At 39.9% G+C, this 24343-nt stretch overlaps 1 pseudogene across 1 annotated transcript in view; it reads left to right on the plus strand.

Moving 5' to 3' along the window:
* LOC307170535 (putative nuclease HARBI1) overlaps nucleotides 1-24343 on the plus strand; it is a 316840-nt pseudogene that overhangs the window by 157478 nt on the left and 135019 nt on the right. The window lies entirely within an intron of this gene.

Genomic DNA, 24343 nt, shown 5'->3' on the forward strand with positions numbered 1-24343 from the left:
TTTATTCTGACTGCTGTTTAAAATAAGTGACAGCGGTCAATGGAAGCACAATTAAACACATAAAAGTCTGATTAAGAAAAAAGTTTGCCTTGTTCGAAGAGATTTCACAAGAAAAAAAATAGATTTCACTAGTTTAACAAAAAAAAAAAAAAAGAAAGAAAGAAACTGTAGAAACAGTTTACTATAAATTTGAAGATGACAATCAAATGTCACAAAAAGCTTAACCAGTGGATCAATGCCCAAATCCACAGAATACTTAACTCAATTCAAACTGAAATGCAGTGTAATACACTGCAACAGGTCAGATTTAAATCGATTTCTCCAAACCAAAATATGTTACAAGTAAATACGATAACACAAACTGGAATACGGCAGTGGCTGAGGTAGGCCTAAGTTAGCAGCTACAAGAGAAATAAAGCACTTTAACAAAGCCACAACCCACGTTTAATCATGCAGAACCAGAAATATGCATTAAACCATAAAGTTATACTGTATAATCACAGAATATAGATTCAACTCATTAACAGATTTATCAAATAAACATGCCATCAGTAATTTCCCCCATAAACCATGAAACGTACATACCCAATCCTTTACCGTCCGATCACCAAGAGGTTCACTCGTCACACATGCGCTCCAAATAAATCTATAAACAAAAATGTACACATCAAATGTTCTTTTAACTTCGCTTCACAACTTATTTGTGCATATTAATGATATTGGAGTAATATTTATCAAGAAAGAAGAACGTATAACACAGAATCCGATCGATGCACGCTCCGTCATGGAGCTCTCCTGAACAGTGAAAAATGGCTGCCGTTCTCTGGTCGCGCGCACGCGTCCAGCACAAGTGAATAGTATCGCGAGAACAGAGGGATTTCTTAAAGGGGCCACAAACATTTTTAATGCAAAATAGAAACGAGGTACATTTTATGCAAACAACTCTAATCGTAGTTGTAACTCTATATGTACAGTAGGCATAATTCTTGTCATTGCGTGTGTGTATGCAGCATGAGTCAAATACAATCTTCTGTTCGTGTTGTATTATGCACAGTGGTTGAGCTCTAGGAGATTGTGATGCTGTTTGCATGGAATGCACATTTTACCTTTGTGGCAAAGCCTGATTGAAATTAATTGTTGAAATAAATGGTTTTGTGTCTTTTTTACATAACTTTGGCTATTGCTAATGACACATAGTAACTAATATAGCTACTTTCTTAAATTTTATCTTAAATTGATATATTTAAGAGTCTATAATTAGGCTATACTGAGCCTGATTTATACCAGAGATTTTCTTAGAATGAAGTAAATACCTTTGAGAAAAATGTTACCTGGGGTAAAACTCCCCCTGCCCTGATTTGCATTTGTATAGCTCACAGCATTTTCATTTACATGTTAAAGCCTCCCCTAGAATAAGGGGGAGGGGGGTCATGGGGGGACAACTGCCAAGCAAGTTCCACGTCAATTTCCAACAATTCACGTCAGTTTTCGGTGTTGCCTGCAAATTGCCGTGTGCAGTCGTAAACCTGAACTTCCACGACAATCTACAGTGCCGCTTACTGACAAAACAAGATTACGGCAAACAAGAATATTTTTAAGGATGGCCTTAGACTATTGTAACTCACTTTATTTTGGGCTATCTCAGGCCTCTCTCTCTCTCGTCTACAGCTAGTTCAAAACGCAGCGGCTAGACTTCTCACCAGGACACGCAAATATGAGTCGATCACCCCTATTTTATTCAAACTCCACTGGCTACCTGTCACATTCAGGATTGATTTTAAAATTTTACTATTTGTGTATAAAGCTCTTAACAAACCGGCCCCCCAATATCTGACCAATCTCCTCTGCCCGTACACTCCATCTCGTACTTTGAGATCCAGCGATCACTGTGTTCTCATCGTGCCCAGATCCAGACTTAAAAAATGAGGCGACTGCACTTTTGCGACTGCAGGCCCAAAACTTTGGAACAGTCTACCCCTCTATATCAGACTAGCTCCCTCAATTTCCATCTTCAAAACATCCTTGAAAACTTATTTATTTTCTCTTGCTTTTAATACCCCTTGACTATGATACAACTATTGCCTTTTTCTTTTTTTTTTTTTTTCTTTTTTTTTATTGTCCTGTTTCTGCCCTGCATTTTATCTATTGCCCTGTACAGCACTTTGGTCAGCCTTGGCTGTTTTTAATTGTGCGTTATAAATAAATATTGTATTGTATTGTATTGTATTTTTTTTAGAATTAAGTTAATACCTTTTAGTCACCTGGGATAAAACTCCCCCTGCTACCCTCATTTGCATTTGTAAAGCTCACAGCAGTCTCATTTACATGTTAAAGCATTAGAGGGAGGGGGGGTCATGGGGCAAACAAGTCCCACGTCAATTTCCGACAATTTCCGACAGTTTGCAGTGTTGCCTGTAAATTGCCGTTTGCAGTCGTAAACCTGAACTTCCACGACAATCTACAGCGCCGGTAACTGTCGAAAATCCCACTTTTCATGCAGTGATTGATTCGAAGCCTCGACACAATATGGCCCATTTGGTTCAACTGTTTCATTGCTTCACAAAGCCTCGATCTGCCCACCACTAGCGTTAACTCACAACAGAAGGACGGGACGGCATGAATTTGGATCAAACCATGACACTCAGCAAACACTGGTACAGTGAAACAAAAAAACTGACAAAGACACGTGGCAAACATGAGGGCTTAAATACACACAAGACTAATGACAAGACAAGGGACACCTGTAAACAATGAACCAATGACAACATGGCACATCAGACAAGGGAACACATGGCAGGATCATACTCAACACCAGACAAACAGCTGACAGACACTGTGTCGAGTTGATGAGGGTGGTTGATTGATTGATTGATTGCAGAGTGTTTGCAGGTGAGAGCCAAGAGCATTTCTTGGCATTGTGACTTTATCATCTCAGGATAAAAGTGTGGTCGCACATGTCAGTGAGTTTGTTTGTTTGTTTGTTTGTTTGCTTGCTTGTTTTATTCAGTTGCATTGTCATCTTCTGGTTGGTAACATCCACACTACATTTCCCATGATTGATGTTCTTAATTAGTACTTTTGTCTTGTTTCCAGTACAAATAGCTAAATATTAGTGATGGCAAAATGAGGCTTCCTGAACCACTGAGACCTCGCAGCCCATTGCTTCAGCCAAAGGTTCATTACTCAAAGCTTCATTCAGCATTGCTCACTAGTGACACCTAGCTACTGTGCAAAGAAATAGCAGACAAATTCATTCATTCTGAACCAGTGTCGCGCCCTCCCTCCGTCCCTCCCTTCGTCCCTAATTTTATAAGAAATATTTTTTTATATAAAAAAAACATATTTTATAAAAATACTTTTATAAATAAAAATATTCATTTGTAATGTAAATATACAAATAAATATTTATATTTATTTGTATATTTATATTTAAATGTATATTTTATAAAAATATTTTTATAAATAAAAAATATTTATTTTGTACTCACTGTTGATGTCTGTAACCTTTCATTTGCAATAATAAAAAGACATGATCAGACATTTGTCCATTACTGTGTATAATATAAAATATGTATCTTTCTCTGTCTGAATTTATTTGTGCCGAGTCACACACACAGTTCATTAATTATTCATAAATTGTTTGGATAGGGACAGTATGAACAACAACAGTGACACTGTTGAGTGCAGTGCTTATGTTAGAGGGAGTGTAATAAAGTACATTTATTAATTTAACAGATTATAGATAACAGATTAAAGTAAACTGCAACAGAATAGTCCGGAAGGAAGGAAAATAAAAATAGATTTTTTATTGAGAAACAGAATTATTTCAAGTGTGTTGGGGTTTAGACGATTCCTCTTCTTGGACAAAATCTCTCTAGCCTTGGAAAAGATCCTTTCACAAGGAACAGAGGATGCAGGGGAACATAAAAATGGCAGTGGTACAAATGAGGACACTGATGCTTCTGTTGAGCCCAGACAGGGGAGGATTCCCTCTTTCTTGCTGCTCCGTTACCAAGGAAAAGGAAGAGTCACAAAGAGCAAACAAATCCAAAAGAGCAATCCAAATCAAAAAGCAGTCCAGATGCAAAAATCCAGAGCAATCCAAATAATCTTATCTAATTAATATAACAAGACTATAATATAGGCCTACTATAATAATAATATACACTGCTCAAAAAAATAAAGGGAACACTTTTTAATCAGAGAATAGCATCAAGTCAGTTAAACTCCTGGGATATTGATCTGGGGTGCGTTTCCCGAAAGCATCGTTGGCCAACCATGGTCGCAAGTTCCGTCGTTACCAATAGAGTTCAATGGACATTGCGATGAACTTGCGACCATAGTTGGCCAACGATGCTTTCGGGAAACGCACCCCTGGTCAGTTAAGTAACAGAGGGGGTTGGTAATCAGTTTCAGCTGCTTTAGTGTTAATGACATTAACAGCAGGTGCACTAGATGGGCAACAGTGAGACAACCCCCAAAACAGGAATGGTTTTACAGGTGGAGGCCACTGACATTTTTTCCCTACTCATCTTTTCAGACTGTTTTTCACCAGTTTTGCATTTGGCTAGGGTCAGTGTCACTACTGGTAGCATGAGGTGATACCTGGACCCTACAGAGGTTGCGCAGGCAGTCCAGCTCCTTCAGGATGGCTCATCAATACGTGCCATTGCCAGAAGGTTTGCTGTGTCTCCCAGCACAGTCTCAAGAGCATGGAGGAGATTCCAGGAAGACAGACAGCTACTCTAGGAGAGCTGGACAGGGCCGTAGAAGGTCCTTAACCCATCAGCAGGACCGGTATCTGCTCCTTTGTGCGAGGATGAACATGATGAGCACTGCCAGAGCCCTACAAAATGACCTCCAGCAGGCCACTGGTGTGAATGTCTCTGACCAAACAATCAGAAACAGACTTCATGAGGGTGGTCTGAGGGCCCGACGTCCTCGAGTGGGCCCTGTGCTCACTGCCCAGCACCAGGGAGCTCGATTGGCATTTCCCATTGAACACCAGAATTGGCAGGTCCGCCACTGGTGCCCTGTGGTTTTCACAAATGAGAGCAGGTTCACCCTGAGCACGTGACAGACAGGAAAGGGTCTGGTGAAGCCGTGGAGAATGTTATGCTGCCTGTAACATCGTTCAGCATGACCGGTTTGGTGGTGGGTCAGTGATGGTCTTGGGAGGCATATCCATGGAGGGACGCACAGACCTCTGCAGGCTAGACAATGGCACCCTGACTGCCATTAGGTATCGGGATGAAATCCTTGGATCCATTGTCAGACCCTATGCTGGTGCAGTGGGTCCTGGGTTCCTCCTGGTGCACAACAATGCCCGGCCTCATGTGGCGAGAGCATGCAGGCAGTTCCTGGAGTATGAAGGAATGATACCATTGAAGGGCCACCACGCTCACCTGACCTACATCCAATAGAACACCTCTGGGACATTGTGTTTCGGTCCATCTGACATCACCTGGTTGCACCTCAGACTGTCCAGGAGCTCAGTGATGCGCTGGTCCAGATCTGGGAGGAAATACCCCAGGACACCATCCGTCGTCTCATTAGGAGTATGCCCCGACGTTGTCAGGCATGCATACAAGCACGTGGGGGCCATACAAACTACTGAGTACCATTTTGAGTTGCTGCAATGAAATTTCAGCAAAATTGACAAGCCTGCTGCATCATTTTTTCACTTAGATTTCCGGGGTGTCTTTGAATTCAATCCTCTGTAGGTTGATCATTTTCATTTCCATCAAACGATGTGGCATCCTTTCGTTCATAACACATTACCCAGTCCATATTAGTATAGATATCCAGCATGACATTTTTCCCCATTGAGATCTGATGTGTTTTCAAAGTGTTCCTTTAATTTTTTTGAGCAGTGTACTATAACTATTCTAACCTGATAATGTAATAATATACAGCCCTCACATATGACACAATAACGACAGTGACAATGATAGTTCTGATAATGTAATAATATACAGCCCTCACATATGACACAATAACGACAGTGACAATGATAGTTATCTAACTCTCTGACTCTCTGACACTACAACTGCTTCTACTACTGCTGACAACACCCACAAGGTGGCGCGAGTTTCGAACCGGCTTTAACCCTCTGGGGTCTGGGCTGTTTTTGGGGTCCTTGAGATGTTCTGACATGCCTTGATATTTGTGCTTTTTTCAGTTATTTATAAACATGTTAATGGCAAAGGTGTAAATTCACTCTATATAGCACAAACAGGGCTACCATAATATGCGAGCAACGTGCATGTAGATGTTTGTATTTTTAAGAGAATAATGTTTATGCGTGGTTATTGGAAAAAAATAAAATGAAAGTTGCTGATTTAAGAACACAAAACACATATTAAATATGTGTCCACAAGACTTTTGACTAATTTATGTTGTCCCTTTGAGTTCTAGCTTCAAAATTATGTGAAAATCATCCTGCCTGATTGTTCACATGAAACACTACATTGATTTAAACATTGTAAAACAGTTTTTTTTGTCAGAAGAGGTTTATGCGTGGGAGTGGTAATGGGTCATCAATATTAATGAGATTCAGACCAGAGGTGTGACATAGACGCTCCCCCAAGTGTTAATGGGCCATCAGTGAGGCAGCCTGAACAAAGAATGAGGAGATTCAAATATTTTGTTTTTATTGTAATTTTGTAAAAACAAAAGTAAAGGCAGGTATCTCACAGTAAATGCTTATGCCCCGTTGATTCGAGCTCTAAGCAAATCAAATGTGACCAAAATAAATAATCAGTCGGCTATAGCGATTATGAACGAGAGTGAACAAGCTACATTCCTTTTAAAAAAAGTTACAAAACATATGTAACATCAACCAATCTCCAAAAATAAATAATAAAGTCATACAGGCTCATATTATTAACACTAAGTATAAACAAAATTGAACTAACACCTGTAAAATAGTGGGTAAATATGTACTTACTCTTTCTGATTTCTGACTGTGTTGCTAAGCGCACTCCGAGTTGCAGGCGGAGGTAGTGATGAAGCTACATTCCTTTTAAAAAAGTTGAAGAATATTATTACATAAATATAACTATAGTAGCATTAGTCTATAATGAATTACTGATGTAAATAATTTTAGACGCGTGCAATAAGCCTATTTGCGTGTCAATGGGCCATTACCGGAGAGGCACACCGCAAACATTAGCCTAACACATTTGTGCACTTCATTAACTGGGTATATTTACACATTTCAGCACATTTACACACATTTACAACTGATATTTGCGAGCATGCATCGTTAATGATAATGAGGCAGCATTTATATAGTCAAAATATAATCTAAACACCTACTAGGCCTACTTTCTAAAATAATTTCTAAATTCTATCTTTCATACATAATGATCTAAACATCAAACAAATGTTGACAAATTTCCTAACCAAGGGGTGTAGCATATGTACACAAAAAAAAACAAAAAAAACATTTTTGACGTTGAAATGGTACGAGATATTAAATTCATGGTATAGATATGCATTTTCATTAGATCGTGTTGAATATAGGTAGATATCAAATGTCAGTACTCTGGATGGCAAGTCCACCCAGTATAATATGTAAGCTCATGTTTTGAATAGCTTGTCAATTAATGCAAGTAAGAATAAATACTTACTCATCCGAAATTCTATCCACGGCTGGATCAAGTCGCTCTTCAAAATACAAACGGTCGTCATCAGAGTAGTCGCGCTCCTCTTCTGATGAAAATCTGGACTCTTCGTCGCTAGTATCCAGGACGAACTGAAGGGCTTCCGCACCGGTGTACCGTGTCATCTTCCCAACGCGCAGGTGACGAAATGATGAAACTTGAAGCGTTTGATGCATGTGCTTGGGGGCGTTTACCTGTTTTGCATAGATGGCTTAGCACATTATCTTGTGAATAGCGCGCTCCGTGAGTAGGCGTGAACGAATTAAAGTCAATGAGCTCGTAATGAGCTCGACTGGAATCGCTCTCTTTTTATACAGATTACAGAAGCTGATAATATTTGTTTTTTATATAAATGACTTCATTTAACAGATGCGATCTCAAGCTTTATGCCCGTGGGTCTGTTTGCCTGTTTGACTGAATTTTCGCGGAGTTATAGATCATTTTCGAACGCGTTTCAAATGGGAGTTTACTGACAGAGAGAAGGCAGAAATCGCATCATGTTAAAGTTTCTTTATTTGTCAAAAAGCAAAACACTTTATTTTTATTGTGAGTATACAGAAAAAAAATAGAAACTGAACAGGATCGATTGATGTATAACACGAAAATTAAAGATCAAAATTAACAGAGCATTTTGTGTTTATTTTTCATTGCTAAAAAAAAAAACGAGCAAAACGCGCCGGCGCGTTTTTGGTCCCCAGAGGGTTAAGAAGAGGATGACCGGGGCCATGTATTGTGAGATTTTGGGGAACAACCTCTTTCCCTCAGTTAGAGCATTGCAGATGGGTCGAGGCTGGGTCTTCCAACATGACAATGACCCGAAGCACACAGCCAGGATAACCAAGGAGTGGCTCTGTAAGAAGCATATCAAGGTTCTGGCGTGGCCTAGCCAGTCTCCAGACCTAAACCCAATAGAGAATCTTTGGAGGGAGCTCAAACTCCGTGTTTCTCAGCGACAGCCCAGAAACCTGACTGATCTAGAGAAGATCTGTGTGGAGGAGTGGGCCAAAATCCCTCCTGCAGTGTGTGCAAACCTGGTGAAAAACTACAGGAAACGTTTGACCTCTGTAATTGCAAACAAAGGCTACTGTACCAAATATTAACATTGATTTTCTCAGGTGTTCAAATACTTATTTGCAGCTGTATCATACAAATAAATAGTTAAAAAATCATACATTGTGATTTCTGGATTTTTTTTTTTTTTAGATTATGTCTCTCACAGTGGACATGCACCTACGATGACAATTTCAGACCCCTCCATGATTTCTAAGTGGGAGAACTTGCAAAATAGCAGGGTGTTCAAATACTTATTTTCCTCACTGTATATACATGACTCGCCACATAAATATATATTTTTTTCAATTCACAGAAGATAGTTATTGTTTATAAATGTAGGCAGATCCATGTGAGAAAAACATTAATGTTCACAAAGGTATTGCTGAGGCCCACACACATGTCTTGACTTAAAGGAGAACTCCGGTCAATTTTAACATTGAGCTCATTTTTTTGTACATTTGGAGTGCTGTCAATACAGAGAACAACGACAAAAAATCGGTGTTGCCTACACCGAGTTATTCTATTTTTAAAATTTGCACCCTGTTGACTTCAATGGGGCAAGTACTAAACCTGCTTTTAGCCTCTTAACATCCTTGATGTGTCATTACAAGTGCACAGAAAATGTGAGTGATTCCTTCTGAGTGAACACGAGTGAGTCTGACTGCAGTAGATGTGAAAGAAATGTAAAAAATAATGTTATTTAAGCCAGCGCAAATACCTTTGTTTACATCCTGTTTTTCGGTTGAAGTCCAAAGTAGTCGATTGCAGAGTTCACACGCATAGGTTTAATACCTATGATCACGCGCGCGAACTCGGCAATCGACTACTTTGGACTTCAACCGAAAAACAGGATGTAAACAAAGGTATTTGCGCTGGCTTAAATAACATCATTTTTTACATTTCTTTCACATCTACTGCAGTCAGACTCACTCGTGTTCACTCAGAAGGAATCACTCACATTTTCTGTGCACTTGTAATGACACATCAAGGATGTTAAGAGGCTAAAAGCAGGTTTAGTACTTGCCCCATTGAAGTCAACAGGGTGCACATTTTAAAAATAGAATAACTCGGTGTAGGCAACACCGATTTTTGTCGTTGTTCTCTGTATTGACAGCACTCCAAATGTACAAAAAAATGAGCTCAATGTTAAAATTGACCGGAGTTCTCCTTTAAATCCCAACACCACTCAAACTACCACAGCAACGACATAATCCCACCAGATTTCTGTCCAGAGGCAGAGCAAAGAGCTATATGTGTTCTGAACATCTGCCAAAAAAAAGTAGGTTTAATTCTCTCTGGTATATTTCACAGGTTTGTGATGACGACGATGCTTAAGCCAACCCTTCAACATATTTGTGGTCAGGGAAGGAGGTCTTAAGAAGCAAGCCGGAATAGCCGTCGCAGGAGCAGAGGTCTTTTATCTATTCTCATTGTTGCACAGGCTTGCACCGACCTAATGGGCCTTATTTATGGCTTGGTACTAAACAATCCAAAGAAACTGAAATACACCTTTTAAGGTTTTTCAGAAGATCTTTGTGGAGCTGGAGGATTCCCCAAAGTCCACGATCTCAAGGTCATTTTACTGGCCTAAAAGCCATACAGACGTTGTTGAAGGTGGAGGAATGAAAAACTCACTTGTATTGTCATTTTGTTACTGAAGAAAATCTGTTGCCATACAAAATGTTTTCATAATGTTGTTTACAGTTAATGTTAAAGAAAACATATTTGTAATTGCACTTTTTTTATACTTATGTTTGAGTGGAAGTTCAATATAATCTTTTGGTTGCTGTGTTTAGTTGAAAATTATGAAACATGAAAGTTATGAAATGTAAAAAAAAAAAAATTTATTTTCCACAAAATGTCTTAGAGTATGATTTAGTGCTTCACAACTATAACACTAACACTAACACAGATATTATTAAAACCTTTCATTTATGGAGTCAGATGAAATAAACGAGTTGTCACGCTGAGGCAAGGATGAAGCAGAGAGAGAATCCAAGTGCAAGCATACATTTAATAAAACAAACTGGTAATCCAGGCGGAACACGGAACTCAGGACAAGAACAGGTAACAGTACATTAAACAACGACCGACAACCAACAACTGAAGCACAGAGGTTTAAATACACAGACAAACAAGCTAAACAAGATAACAAGGGGGTGTGGCTAATTAGAAACACCTGGGAGAACTAATAAGCAAGAAAAACTACAAAGGACTACAAAAACATGACACAGAACAGGAAATAACAAAAGTGCACACAAGACAAGGGAAACACAGGACAGGAAACATTACATAGCCCCCCACCTAAGGAGTGGATTCCAGACACTCCTCAGAAAATAAAAGTCCAGGAGGGTGGTGGGTCTGAGGCGGATCCGGGGGCGGGACGGGGGGCCAGGCCCGTGGAGCGGAAGAGGGCCTGAAGACTCCGGCAGGGCAGAAGGCCAGGGCGGAGCAGGCTGTGCAGGCGGCCAGGGCGGAGCAGGCTGTGCAGGCGGCCAGGGCGGAGGCGACCCTTCGGGTGGCCACGGCGGTGAAGACCCTTCGGGTGGCCACGGCGGTGAAGACCCTTCGGGCGGCCACGGCGGTGAAGACCCCTCGGGTGGCCACGGCGGTGAAGACCCTTCGGGCGGCCACGGCGGAGAAGACCCTTCGGGTGGCCACGGCGGTGAAGACCCCTCGGGTGGCCACGGCGGAGAAGACCCCTCGGGTGGCCAAGGCGGTGAAGACCCTTCGGGCGGCCACGGCGGTGAAGACCCTTCGGGTGGCCACGGCGGTGAAGACCCTTCGGGTGGCCACGGCGGTGAAGACCCTTCGGGCGGCCACGGCGGAGAAGACCCCTCGGGCGGCCATGGCGGTGAAGACCCTTTGGGCGACCACGGCGGAGAAGACCCTTTGGGCGACCACGGCGGAGAAGACCCTTCGGGCGGCCACGAACCTTCAGGCGGCCAGGGCGGATCGGACTGGTCCGGAGGTGTATTGCCCCCCCCCCAAAATTTTCTTGGGGAGGCTCCCCGGTAAAGAGTCCTGGACCAGCGACGAAGAGGGCTTTGAACTGGGCAGGACCAACGGCGAAGAGGGCTTTGAGCTGGGCAGGACCAGCGGTGAAGAAGGTTTTGAGCTGGGCAGCGATGAGAGCTCTGTGCTGGGCAGCGATGAGAGCTCTGTGCTGGGCAGCGGTGAGAGCTCTGTGCTGGGCAGCGGTGAGAGCTCTGTGCTGGGCAGCGGTGAGAGCTCTGTGCTGGGCAGCGGTGAGAGCTCTGTGCTGGGCAGATCCAGCGGTGAGGGCTCTGTGCTGGGCAGATCCAGCGGTGAGGGCTCTGTGCTGGGCAGATCCAGCGGTGAGGGCTCTGTGCTGGGCAGATCCAGCGGTGAGGGCTCTGTGCTGGGCAGATCCAGCGGTGAGAGCTCTGTGCTGGGCAGATCCAGCGGTGAGGGCTCTGTGCTGGGCAGATCTAGCGGTGAGGGCTCTGTGCTGGGCAGATCCAGCGGTGAGGGCTCTGTGCTGGGCGGGACCAGCGGCGAAGGGGACTCTGGGCTGGCGTGAAGTGCAGGCTTAGCTGGACTGGCGTGAAGCTCTGGATCAGCAGAAGCGACGTGAACCGTCTCTGGATCAGCAGAAGCGACTTGAACCGTCTCTGGATCAGCAGAAGCGACGTGAACCGTCTCTGGATCAGCAGAAGCGACGTGAACCGTCTCTGGATCAGCAGAAGCGACGTGAACCGTCTCTGGATCAGCCGAAGCGACGTGAACCGTCTCTGGATCAGCAGAAGTGACGTGAACAGTCTCTGGATCAGCAGAAGCGACGTGAACAGTCTCTGGATCAGCAGAAGCGACGTGAACAGTCTCTGGATCAGCAGAAGCGACGTGAACAGTCTCTGGATCAGCAGAAGTGCGCTCTGAGCTTGACGGAACCAGTGGCGGCGAAGATGCGGCTGAACTGGAGGGGACATGAAGATCAGGTGTTGACCTTGCGTGCCACGGGAGGAAGCTCTTCAGACATCTGGAGAGTGACTCTCTCCAATCCAGACCGGAGAGATTGGGAAGCTCCCTTGGGTCAACCTCCCTAGCCCCCAGCCGGTAACACACTTTAATTGCCTCGTCACCCAGAGAGCAAGAGGCAGCTAGAGGAATAAATCCCCAGGTGTACTGGATCAGATCGAGGCTATCCAGGGCCAAGGCCGTGATCTGTCCAGCAAACTCCCGGGTCAGGCTGTGAAAATCAGGCATGACGTGAAGAGACTCATTTAATGCTGCTGGATTCATCGTTTTGGTCGGTCGTTCTGTCACGCTGAGGCAAGGATGAAGCAGAGAGAGAATCCAAGTGCAAGCATACATTTAATAAAACAAACAGGTAATCCAGGCGGAACACGGAACTCAGGACAAGAACAGGTAACAGTACATTAAACAACGACCGACAACCAACAACTGAAGCACAGAGGTTTAAATACACAGACAAACAAGCTAAACAAGATAACAAGGGGGTGTGGCTAATTAGAAACACCTGGGAGAACTAATAAGCAAGAAAAACTACAAAGGACTACAAAAACATGACACAGAACAGGAAATAACAAAAGTGCACACAAGACAAGGGAAACACAGGACAGGAAACATTACACGAGTAAATATATGATTAATATATTACAAATTTAACCAACCAATACTTTGCATGAGTGAGGACAGAACACGTGAGACCTTCCCCGTGTATTGGCGAACCGGCTGATTGGACCAATATAGCGGGCCTTACAGCTGCATTTAATATTATAGAATACATCTTAGAATATAAACATTACCTGCATAGAAATCAATTTCAAATAAACCTGTTAACTGAATTAAATTGAATAATACTCCAAAATAAAGAGTTTTGATATTTAGTTTGAAGTCAAGACTTTACACTTTAAGTACTCATATTCATGACAGATGGAGACACCAAAAGCACACAGCAGGAAATAAAGAAAAATGTTATGATTTAAATGGGTAAAGTATTTAGGTCCATATCCTGAATATCCTGAATGTGTGTGACCTTATTAAATAGAAGGATAAAACACCTGATAAAATATAGTAGGGGTGCAACAGATCACTAAACTCCTGGTTTGGTCAACACAGCATCTGCATCTGTTTTGTCTTTTTAACAGAATTATTACTTATTAAGTGTGCTTGCTGAAAGCAGCACACTTATTGTTCTTCTTAAGTTTTCTTCTTCTTCTTATTATTATTATTATTCCCGGGAGAAAAATTTTGGCCAGCTCCTGCGCCTAGGCCCTTTGAGACAGAGACACCGTTCCAACTTTAAAACGTCCGGTCAGTTCCGGTGTAAGTTGCTCGCGAAGATGACATCACGAGTCCATGCCGTTTGTCCGCCATAGTGGATTGAACAGAAAGCGAAACTAAAGTTTCACAGGTCACAAATTTGACTCGATGAATAAGATCAGCGCAACGCAGACCACTGCATTGACAGGGTAAAAAATATGATCTGTCTACGGCCAGGGCTCAGCGGAAGACAGAAAATGCTGGTCCAGCACTGATTGAGGAATTAAATTAGAAAATAAAAGACAGTTTGACATCGTTTTTCTCGCATCTCGCATCTATCCACTACCTGCTAACGTTAGTGCACTGCACCCGAGCAAGCACACTTTGCAGTTCCTCCGGAAATGCATTTTTCTAGTTAAATATCAGCTGCAGTAAAACTGACTCTCCTTCACACACTATGTCTCAGCAGCGGCACGACTGCAGCAGGTCTTCACCCTGGTATATCTCAGCTGTGTGGGAAACCTACAGCGGCATCTGGGAAACATGAGAGAAGCCGTGGTGCCTTATCTCTTCTCAGGAACAGGGCACAGTACAGGACACCTTCAGCTACAGCCAGCCGGACCAGTGCTGCCTACAGCCATTTGCATACCATATGACACCATACAAATACTATTATATAAAAGGCCCTGTGACTTGTGACTTGTGACTTGTTAGGAGAACATTAGATATCGAAACCTCATGTCAAACATTTCTCTGATAAATATGTAAAGCTTTAAACGGTTTAACAGTTTTTTGTACACATAAATGATAAAAGCCAGTTGGTCAGTCAAATGCAGATATCTATATGTAAAGCACAATGAGATAACTTCTGTTAGGAATTGGAGTTACAAAATTACATTTTTACTGTCTTTAATGACACCCAGGCACCAGACGACCTTATCACATTTACATGAAGTGCTAGGATCTCTCTGTGCAACGGCTCTTATGAAAACGAACCTCTGTTAGATGTTTTCTAGTTAAAACTCACAGTTTATAAAACTATTTCAAATACTTATAATATTGTATAAAATATAATGTTACCTAATATTAAGGGGGAGTTGCCATTTTCCTGAACTGGTTTCCAAAGTAAGCCGTCACACTGTTTCTGAGTTGGAGATTTAAGTCAGCTAGAAAATGTTCAAGCACCAGACGAGCTGATCACATTCACATCAACCGCTAGGATCTCTTTGAGCAACAAATAACCTCTGTTATATGTGTTGTAGTGTAAACTCACAACTTACTATATTCAAATAATTATATAGAATATTGTATAATAAGAACAAAAAGCACAAAAGCTGAGTTTGTATATTTAAATAAAACCTTCATCTTATGAAGGCGCTATAAAACATGTCAGTTCGTTAGTATTGTCTTTAATGGCACCCAGGTGTATAGACCCTACCTGATCACATTCACATCAACTGCTATAGGATCTCTGTGTGCAACGGCTGTTATGAAAACGAACCTGTCAAAAGTAAACTCACTTTTTACCAAAATATTTTATAATAATTATATATAATCTTGCCTATTATGTGTCTAAGAGGGAGATGCCATTTGTCCTGAATTGTTTTTTAAACACGCATAAATAAATGTAGCAGAGTTAAAGATTTCGTCGGCTAGAAATTGTTCCAATAAATAACATTTGAATATTTTAAAACCTTCACATTGTCACATTGTATTTTTTGTTTTGGAATATAACTTGAAATACTGTTTATTAAAGGAATGGTGCAAAGAATTGTAAATTGTAAAAAAAGAATTTTTTGGTAACACTTTATAATAATGTTCAGTTGTAAGTCATTTATAAGTGGTTAGTTAATGATGAACTAATCATTTACAGAACATTCATAAATGATTAGCAAGTGATATACTAACATTTTATGTATGTTTTGTAAATTGTGTTACAAGTCATCTACAATTGATTAGTTAATGATGAACTAATCATTTACAAAACATGACTATGCGTTTCATAAATGTTTAATAAAAGATGTTACTTTTTCTGTATGTTTTGCTCACATCAGGTGCACAGTGGTTAAAGACTCCATGTGTTTCAGAGAAGACAGCTGTCTAACACATTTACAAGTGATGAATAGTTTACACTTTAGATTAGGGGATATAAATAATTTACAACACTTTCTGCACCCTCTAATTGCTGCATACATACAAAAAAAAAAAAAAAAAAAAAAATATATATATATATATATATATATATATATATATATATATATATATATATTTATTAAACATTTATGAAATGCATATTCATGTTTTGTAAATGATTAGTTAATCATTTACTAATCAATTGTAAATGACTTATAACTGAATCTACAAAACACACATACAATAATGAACATATCACTTGATCATTTGTGAACATATAGTCATGTTTCGTAAATAATTAGTTAATCATTTACTAATCACTAGTAAATGACTTGCAATGGAATTTACAAAACATACATAAAATGTTAGTATATCACTTGCTACTCATTTATGAATGTTCTGTAATGTGTAGTTCATCATTAACTAACCACTTTTATTACATGGCTCGGCTGAATTCCAATGTAGAATGCGGTGTATTATTTCTTGATAACAGACCGCTGCGAAGTATAACACACCGTTGCCATGAAAAACATTGCGCTGCTATGGACGCGGAACGGACTATTTTCTTTGGCGGAAGCAATACAATTGTTTTTAAATCAATAAACTCCTTTTTAAATCAATAAACTCCTTTGTAAATCAATAATTTGTGTCAAATTATTTATTTATTTTGTAGGTAGCCATGTAATAAGCGGGATAATGTATAAAGAGGCGGTCGTTATAGCGAATAACAATCCCTCGGGGTCCTGTTCAGCCTGAAGGGGTTGTTATTCGCTATAACGACCGCCTCTCTATACATTATCCCTTACATAAATCACTTACAACTGAACGTTATTATAAAGTGTTACCTACTTTTAGCCCCCTTGGGTCGGCGGTATCGCCGGCGATACCAGCTCGCTTTTTTTTATCAGTGTAAAAGAGACTCAAAAATACTGTGTTGACTTTGATTTTCCATGGGAGTTTCATACATCAATCGATCCTGTTAAGTGTGTTTTTTTTTTTTGTGTATACTCACAATAAAAACAAAGTGTGGTGCTTTTTGCCAAATAAAGAAAAATAAACACAAATACTCAGTCAAACAGACATACAGTCACACAGGCATGAAGCTTGAATTCTCTTCTTTTAAATGAAGTAATTATTATAAAAAACAAATATTCTCAGTTTATGCAATCTGTATGAAAAGAGCGAGATGTCAGTCGTTCTCATCTCTCATTTTTAATGTGACCCCACCTACGGAGAGCGCGCGCTATTCAAACGCAAATGACTGAGGCAATCCTGCAAACTGTGTGTGAATGAATGAACGGCAGAGATGCGCTGTTTATCCCAACTCGCAAAAGACTGTTTAAATTTGAATCGCATTTCTGTGTGTGAATGAATGATGTTTTAGCAAACTGTATTGCTATACTGAGATGAGTAAAAATCGACTGAAATATGTTGAAATAAAATGTATTTGTATAAGCAACATATTAAACATTTCTTATAATAAAAACGAAAGACCTATGTTACAGACATATGAAAGACAACATTTCGTTGATTAGTTTTGGATAGATTATACATTTTTACTGTAAAATGTCTGCCACCTCAAATAAGCTTTTGTTTGCCAATTTTTGCTCATATGTTAACATTTATATGCCCTAATATTTCATAAAAACAACATTACAGTCAGGCGAAATATGAAAGACAACATTTTGTTGACTAGATTTGGGTACAGTTTTTACTGTAGAATATAGGCTACTGCCACATCAAATAAGCTTTTGTTTAAAAATTTCTGCTCATATGTTCTATGTGTATATATATATATATATATATATATATATATATATATATATATATATATATATATATATATGTATATGTATATATATATATAAGTATATGTATGTGTATATATATATATATATATATATATATATGTATATGTATATATATATATATGTATATGTATATGTATATATGTATATATATATATATGTATATATATATATATGTATATATATATATATATATATATATGTATATGTATATATATATATATATATATATATATATATATGTATATATATATATATATATATATATATATATATACATATATATAATATATATAATATATATAATACTATTTTTGTCAAAAATAAAGTCATCAACTAAGATGTTAGCTGTTCCAATGTTGGCTTTATTCAAACTAATGAATACATATGATAAAATGTAGGCCTATAATCATTTTTTTACAAAGAAAAGAGTACACTTGAAATATTGTTGTAATTGTAACCTTTTTAATAAAATAGCAAAACATATTTACAAGATAGATGTAAGCAAAATCTTAAATGGTCAATATAAGTCTTCTTCTAAATATATCTTTTGTCCTTGCATTCATTCTTGTGGCTCAGTCAGTGTCACACATGAATGAATGGCTCATTATGCAAGTCATTACGCATAATGGGTGGGACATTGTATTCTCAGGTGTAAACCACTCCTCGTTCACGCCCCCCTCGCATATTGGCTTTCCAAGCAAAACCTGTCTTACACAGTTTAAATCAATGTATTGTTTTTTGTGAATGATAAAGCAAGACTATTTTCACATCATTTTGAAGCCAGAACTCGAAGCGACAACATCCATAAATAACAAATAAACAACAATTACTTCACAGGGAACATAATACACTGAAAAGCTATATAATAAATAATTAGAGAAAAAAAAAACAGATAAAAACATAAGAGCTTACAGACAAAGGAGGGTTAATGGAAGGCATCATGGAAAAGTTTTGTTTTTAGTCTGGATTTAAAAATGGAGATGGTGGGAGAGAGGTCTTAATGTCTATAGGAAGACGGTTCCAGAGACGGACCGCATAGCAGCTAAAGGCTGCCTCTCCCTGCTTGGTACAGGCGCTGGGTTGTCTTTGACTTTGACTTTGACTTTATACTTTATTGTCCCCTGCGGGAAATTTGTTGTGGACTCAAAAGTGCTTAGTGCCATTGCTGCCTTTACAGACAATAAATACACATAGGAAATAAAAATAATACACAACTACATACATACACAAATATAGAAATCTAAGGTTAAAATTAATAAAAAGTACAGCACACAAGATTATTGCACATACCTCAGGCCTATCTCATACAAATCATCACACAACTTCTAATTTAGATTTTGATTTAAAATTTTGGTGGAAACTGGTACGAAGGAGTATTTAAACCGGTTCAATCTAGTTTTTGGTATTCTGTACCTTCTACCAGATGGCAAGAGTTCATATTCTTTTCGAAGAATGTGGGACGGGTCCGACAGAACTCTCTGCGCCTGTTTAAGTACAGACTGCTCATAAATGGACTGAAGGGAGAGCTTTTCAGTCCTCCCCATCACCTTCATAGCAGTCTGTACCAGGCGCTGCAACTTTGATTTTGACTGTGTGGAGAGGTTGCCGAACCACGCTGTCATCCCATACCTGATGACACTTTCTATCACTGCCTGATAAAATAAAAACATAATATTCTGACTGACACCAAACACCCTTAGTCTGCGTAAAAAATACAGTCTCTGTTGTAAACGGGAACAAACATAATCTACATGGTCACTCCAGCTTAAGCTGTTATCCAGGTGGATGCCCAGATACCTATATGAAGTGACCTGTTTTATATCCTCTCTATGAATGGTCAAAGGGGTATGATCCCCCACCGACCGAGGGTCAAACACCATCTCCTCAGTTTTTTTTGTGTTGATTGTAAGATAGTTTTTGTCACACCACAAAACAAATTTGTTAACTTCCATACAGTACAGCGATGGATCTGAGTCCTGGTCAAGCAGACTAAGAATGGCAGTGTCATCAGAAAATTTAAAAAACAAGTTGCCCGGGAGACTATTGGTGCAGTCGTTAGTATAAAGGGTGAACAGGACGGGTGAACTTACACAACCCTGAGGCGCGCCTGTACTGATGCGTTTTGATTCCGAAAGCGAGTTGTTAATCCTAACAGTTTGAGTTCTCTCTGTTAAAAAAGAATAAAACCATTTAATAATAAAAGAGTTAACATTCATCTGGCTCATTTTCTGTAAAAGCAGATGAGGCTGTAATGTGTTAAAAGCAGAGCTAAAATCAATGAACAAAAGGCGTACATAAGCTTTAGCATCCTCCAGATGTTTAAGAGTTAGGTGGGTGATGCTATTAATTGCATCATTAGTACTCCTCCCCTGCCTATACGCAAACTGTAGTGGATCTAGTTCTGTGTTAACTTCAGCTTTCAGTAAGGATACCATATATTTTTCAAAACATTTCATTACAACGGACGTTAAAGCCACCGGTCTATAGTCGTTGTTTTCTGTAGGACAGGGTTTCTTAGGAATGGGAACAATGATGGATTTTTTCCAGAGGGCAGGGACCAGATTGGAATCTACAGACCTCTGAAACACAGGGCACCATGCAGGGGTTAACTCAGCAGCAAAAGTTTTAAGGAGGAAAGCAGAAATGCCATCCGGGCCTGCAGATTTTTTTTTACACACATGGCTAAAGATTGACTGAATTATGAGGGGATCAACAACTATTCTAGAACACAGATCACTTGTTAATTACTGTAATACATTATTGCATTCCAATGAAAAGTCATGTGTATCAAACCTCAAAAAGAAATCATTCAATTCATCTGCTTTACTCTGCTCATCATGTTGTGAGGCCCTTTTTCTGTGTTATCATATTTGTTGCAGATTTCATGGAAACCCAAAGTTTTTTAGAGTCCATAGAGGCAAAGTTCTGTTCTATGACATCTTTATGTTTCCGTCTTGCATCCCTTAATAACTTAAGCTCCTTTTGAACTGATTTCACCCCCATCTTATCACGATTCCTAAAAGCCATTTTTTTCCGGTTGATACAGATTTTTAACTCTCTGGTTATGTATGGCTTATTGTTAGGATAGATTGTAATTACCTTCTTAGTGGCCACACAATCCTTACAGAATTTAATATAATCCGTAATAGTGTCAGTGGCCTCGTCAATACCCAGATCATGAAAAATGTCCCAGTCAGTACAGAGAAATGAGCCCTTCAATGTCTCTATACTGTCATTCGACCATACAGTCACTGTCTTGGTTACTGGTTTGCTACTCTTCAAAACAGTCTTATATATAGGTATAAGATGGAGTGCATTATGGTCAGAGTTTGACAAAGGGGGCTTTGGACTGGCCCTGTATGCATGTTTTATATTACCGTAACATTTGTCCAACACTCTGTTGTCTCGGGTGCCGCACTTGACGTATTGTTCGAATCCAGGAAGGGAAAGTTCCAATTTGCAGTGATTAAAGTCTCCAAGAATGAAGACAGGGGCTGCCGGCGTGCGTTGCAGTTGGTGGTGAACACAGTCTGCGACTTGAGCTGCAGCTCGGGCCGCATTCCCGCTGGGTGGCACATACACTGAGCAAATTATAATATTGCCGAACTCCCTCGGGAGGTAAAAGGGTCTTAAAGAGATACACAGCAGTTCAATATCAGGGCAGCAAACAGTCTCTCTCACAGAATAATTCCTGCACCAACTGTCACTCACAAACACACAGATACCTCCTCCTCGGCTTTTCCCCGAAGTTTTTTCCCTGTCTGCACGGACTAGGGAGAAACCCTCCAGCTCGATCAAGGAATTGGGGATGTCTTCGTGTAGCCAAGTCTCAGTAAATACCAGCAAGCCCGCCTCACGATATTCAAAACATACTCTCATGTTGATACGAAGCTCCTCCATTTTGTTTTTTAGAGAGCGAACGTTGCTCAAGATCATACCGGGCAGCGGAGGTCTACTGCCTCTCCGGCGGAGACGCTGTCGGGTCCCCCCACGCCGGCCTCTCTTCCGTAGTTTCCCGCGAAACGGCAGGATTTTAAATTCCTCCGGCAGATTGAGTAAATCCGGCAGATTGAGTAAATCTTACCCGAGAAATTGTTCTCGGGTAACGGAGAGACAGCAGCATGTCTCTGGAGTAGATGACTGGTAATCCACCCATCGATTGTGGAAAAGTTTGGCACATCCTTAAAAACTGCCAGACAATCAGTACAAGTAATAGTCCTTGTGCATATAACGCCATAGTGCTCGTCTAAGATATGTAAAACAAGAATAAAAACAGCAGCAGCAGCACGCGAGTCCGGGTCGCCAGCAGAGCAGCGCCACCGGATGATTATCTTGTACCAGTTGGAATTTTCCTGCTGATCTAAGTGATCTTAAGGGGCTATATGTTTCAAACATCGCTGCTATATAGAGAGGTCCTTAGCCATTTAGTGATTTAAAAACAAGAAAAAGGACTTTAAAATCAATTCTATAGATCACTGGTAACCAGTGTAGAGTTTTTAAAATTGGTGTGATATGATCTTTTCTTTTGGTTCGGGTCAATAGCCTTGCTGCTGCATTTTGGATCATTTGAAGAGGTTTTATTGTTTTTTTTTAGGGAGACCAGTGAAAAGACCATTACAATAGTCCACCCTACTGGTGATAAAAGCATGAATAAGCTTTTCTAAGTCTACCGGTAGTATTAAGTTTTTAACCTTCGCAATGTTTTTTTAAGTAAAAAAAAATGATTTTGTGACTGCCTTCGTGTGGCTATTAAAGCTTAGGTCACTGTCAATAATGACCCCGAGGTTCTTCACGATTTCCGCTACCTCAAAACCTTCCATTCCCAAAAGTGTGGCAGTCTATAGTCTCTGATCCTTTTTCCCAAAGATAATTACTTCAGTTTTGTCTGTGTTTAATTTAAGAAGATTTTTAGCCATCCTGTCATGAACTTGATTAAGGCAATGATAAAAGGATTCAAGGGAAGCAAACTCATTGGGAGACAAGGATAGGTATAACTGTGTGTCATCTGTGTAACTATGGTAACTAATGGAATGGTTCTTCATAATTTGGCCAAGCGGGAGCATGTACAAATTAAACAAAAGAGGGCCAAGGATTGAACCCTGAGGGACACCACATGTTAGGGAGCTGAAGCATGATGACCAATGGACACATAAAAACTCCTGTGCTCTAAATAGGACTTTAGCCAGCAGATGACTGTCGAACGCCGCACTGAGGTCCAACAGCATAAGAACAGTTGTTTTTCCAGGGTCATTATTTAGCCGAATGTCATTGACTACTTTAACCAGGGCCGTTTCAGTGCTATGGTATTCTCTAAAACCTGACTGGTAGAGATCAAGACAGGAAGTTGAGGTCAGAAAAGCAGATATTTGATTAAGAACAATTTTTTCAATTATTTTGCCAATAAAAGGTAGATTTGATAAGGGTCTGTAGTTGTTAAAGACAGACCCATCCAGGTTGTTCTTTTTAAGGAAAACATAGTCACCATAGGATGACTGTTGATACTGAAAAGAAGCTTTAAAGATTTTAGCTATTCCTCCCCCACGTCTATTTTCACGGTTGACACTCATAAAGTTGTAATCGGGGGGAGAAGATTCAGTTAGTAGATTAGATGGGTTAAGTCTGCAAGCCAGGGTGCATTTAGGTCTATTCCACTTTGCTGTTGTGGAACCAATTTGCACAGTGATAGGAGCCTGTAAGGACATGATAGGAGTATGCAGGTATGCCGGGGTCATGCATAGATCTATGCAGGGGGACAGTTCAGCAGGACCCTCATAATTACTATGCTGGATAGAGCGAGGGCGGACTGGAGGAGGGTCAGAAGCCACATCAGATCAGAACAGTGATGTTATGAAGTGAGTTTGGAGTAAAATATGTTAATAAATGTGCATTTTGTTGGAAAAGCTTCTCATTAACTCAGAGAGAAGAGAGGGTGAGAAAACAAAGCTGGTATTGCGAAAATGAGCATTGAAACCATTTTTAAAGTTTTAACATGTTTTTAAAAACAACATGTTAAAAGCATTATCTCTTAAGAATCGTTTGCTCATTAATTGGACTGGTATTTGTGTCATTCACCGCAACATCAATTTTGCAGCAGCCGAGAAACTTCAAACCCAGGCTTTAGAATGATAACCATAATCATTAAATTTTTTTCACCCCTATCTGTAGCACATAACACAGATATAATATTATCAGATACTTAGGAGATCATGGATGTTTGACCTTCAGATTTAAACAGCCATTATAAAGACGTGTATGTGAATTATCTGTGTGTTGTAAAAATACAGTCTTCATGTCAAAAACTGGGGAATTCTTTTCCAGAGTTGATAAATGACCACAAAATTATTTTCTTTCTGCTGTATTTCCTAAAATATATGTCTCGGTTCAAGAATCAATGTTCAAAATAAAACTGCATAATTCCACTTGTGTTGGATA

Source organism: Squalius cephalus, assembly GCF_949319135.1.
Source record: "Squalius cephalus genome assembly, chromosome: 13".
Taxonomy (NCBI): domain Eukaryota; kingdom Metazoa; phylum Chordata; class Actinopteri; order Cypriniformes; family Leuciscidae; genus Squalius; species Squalius cephalus.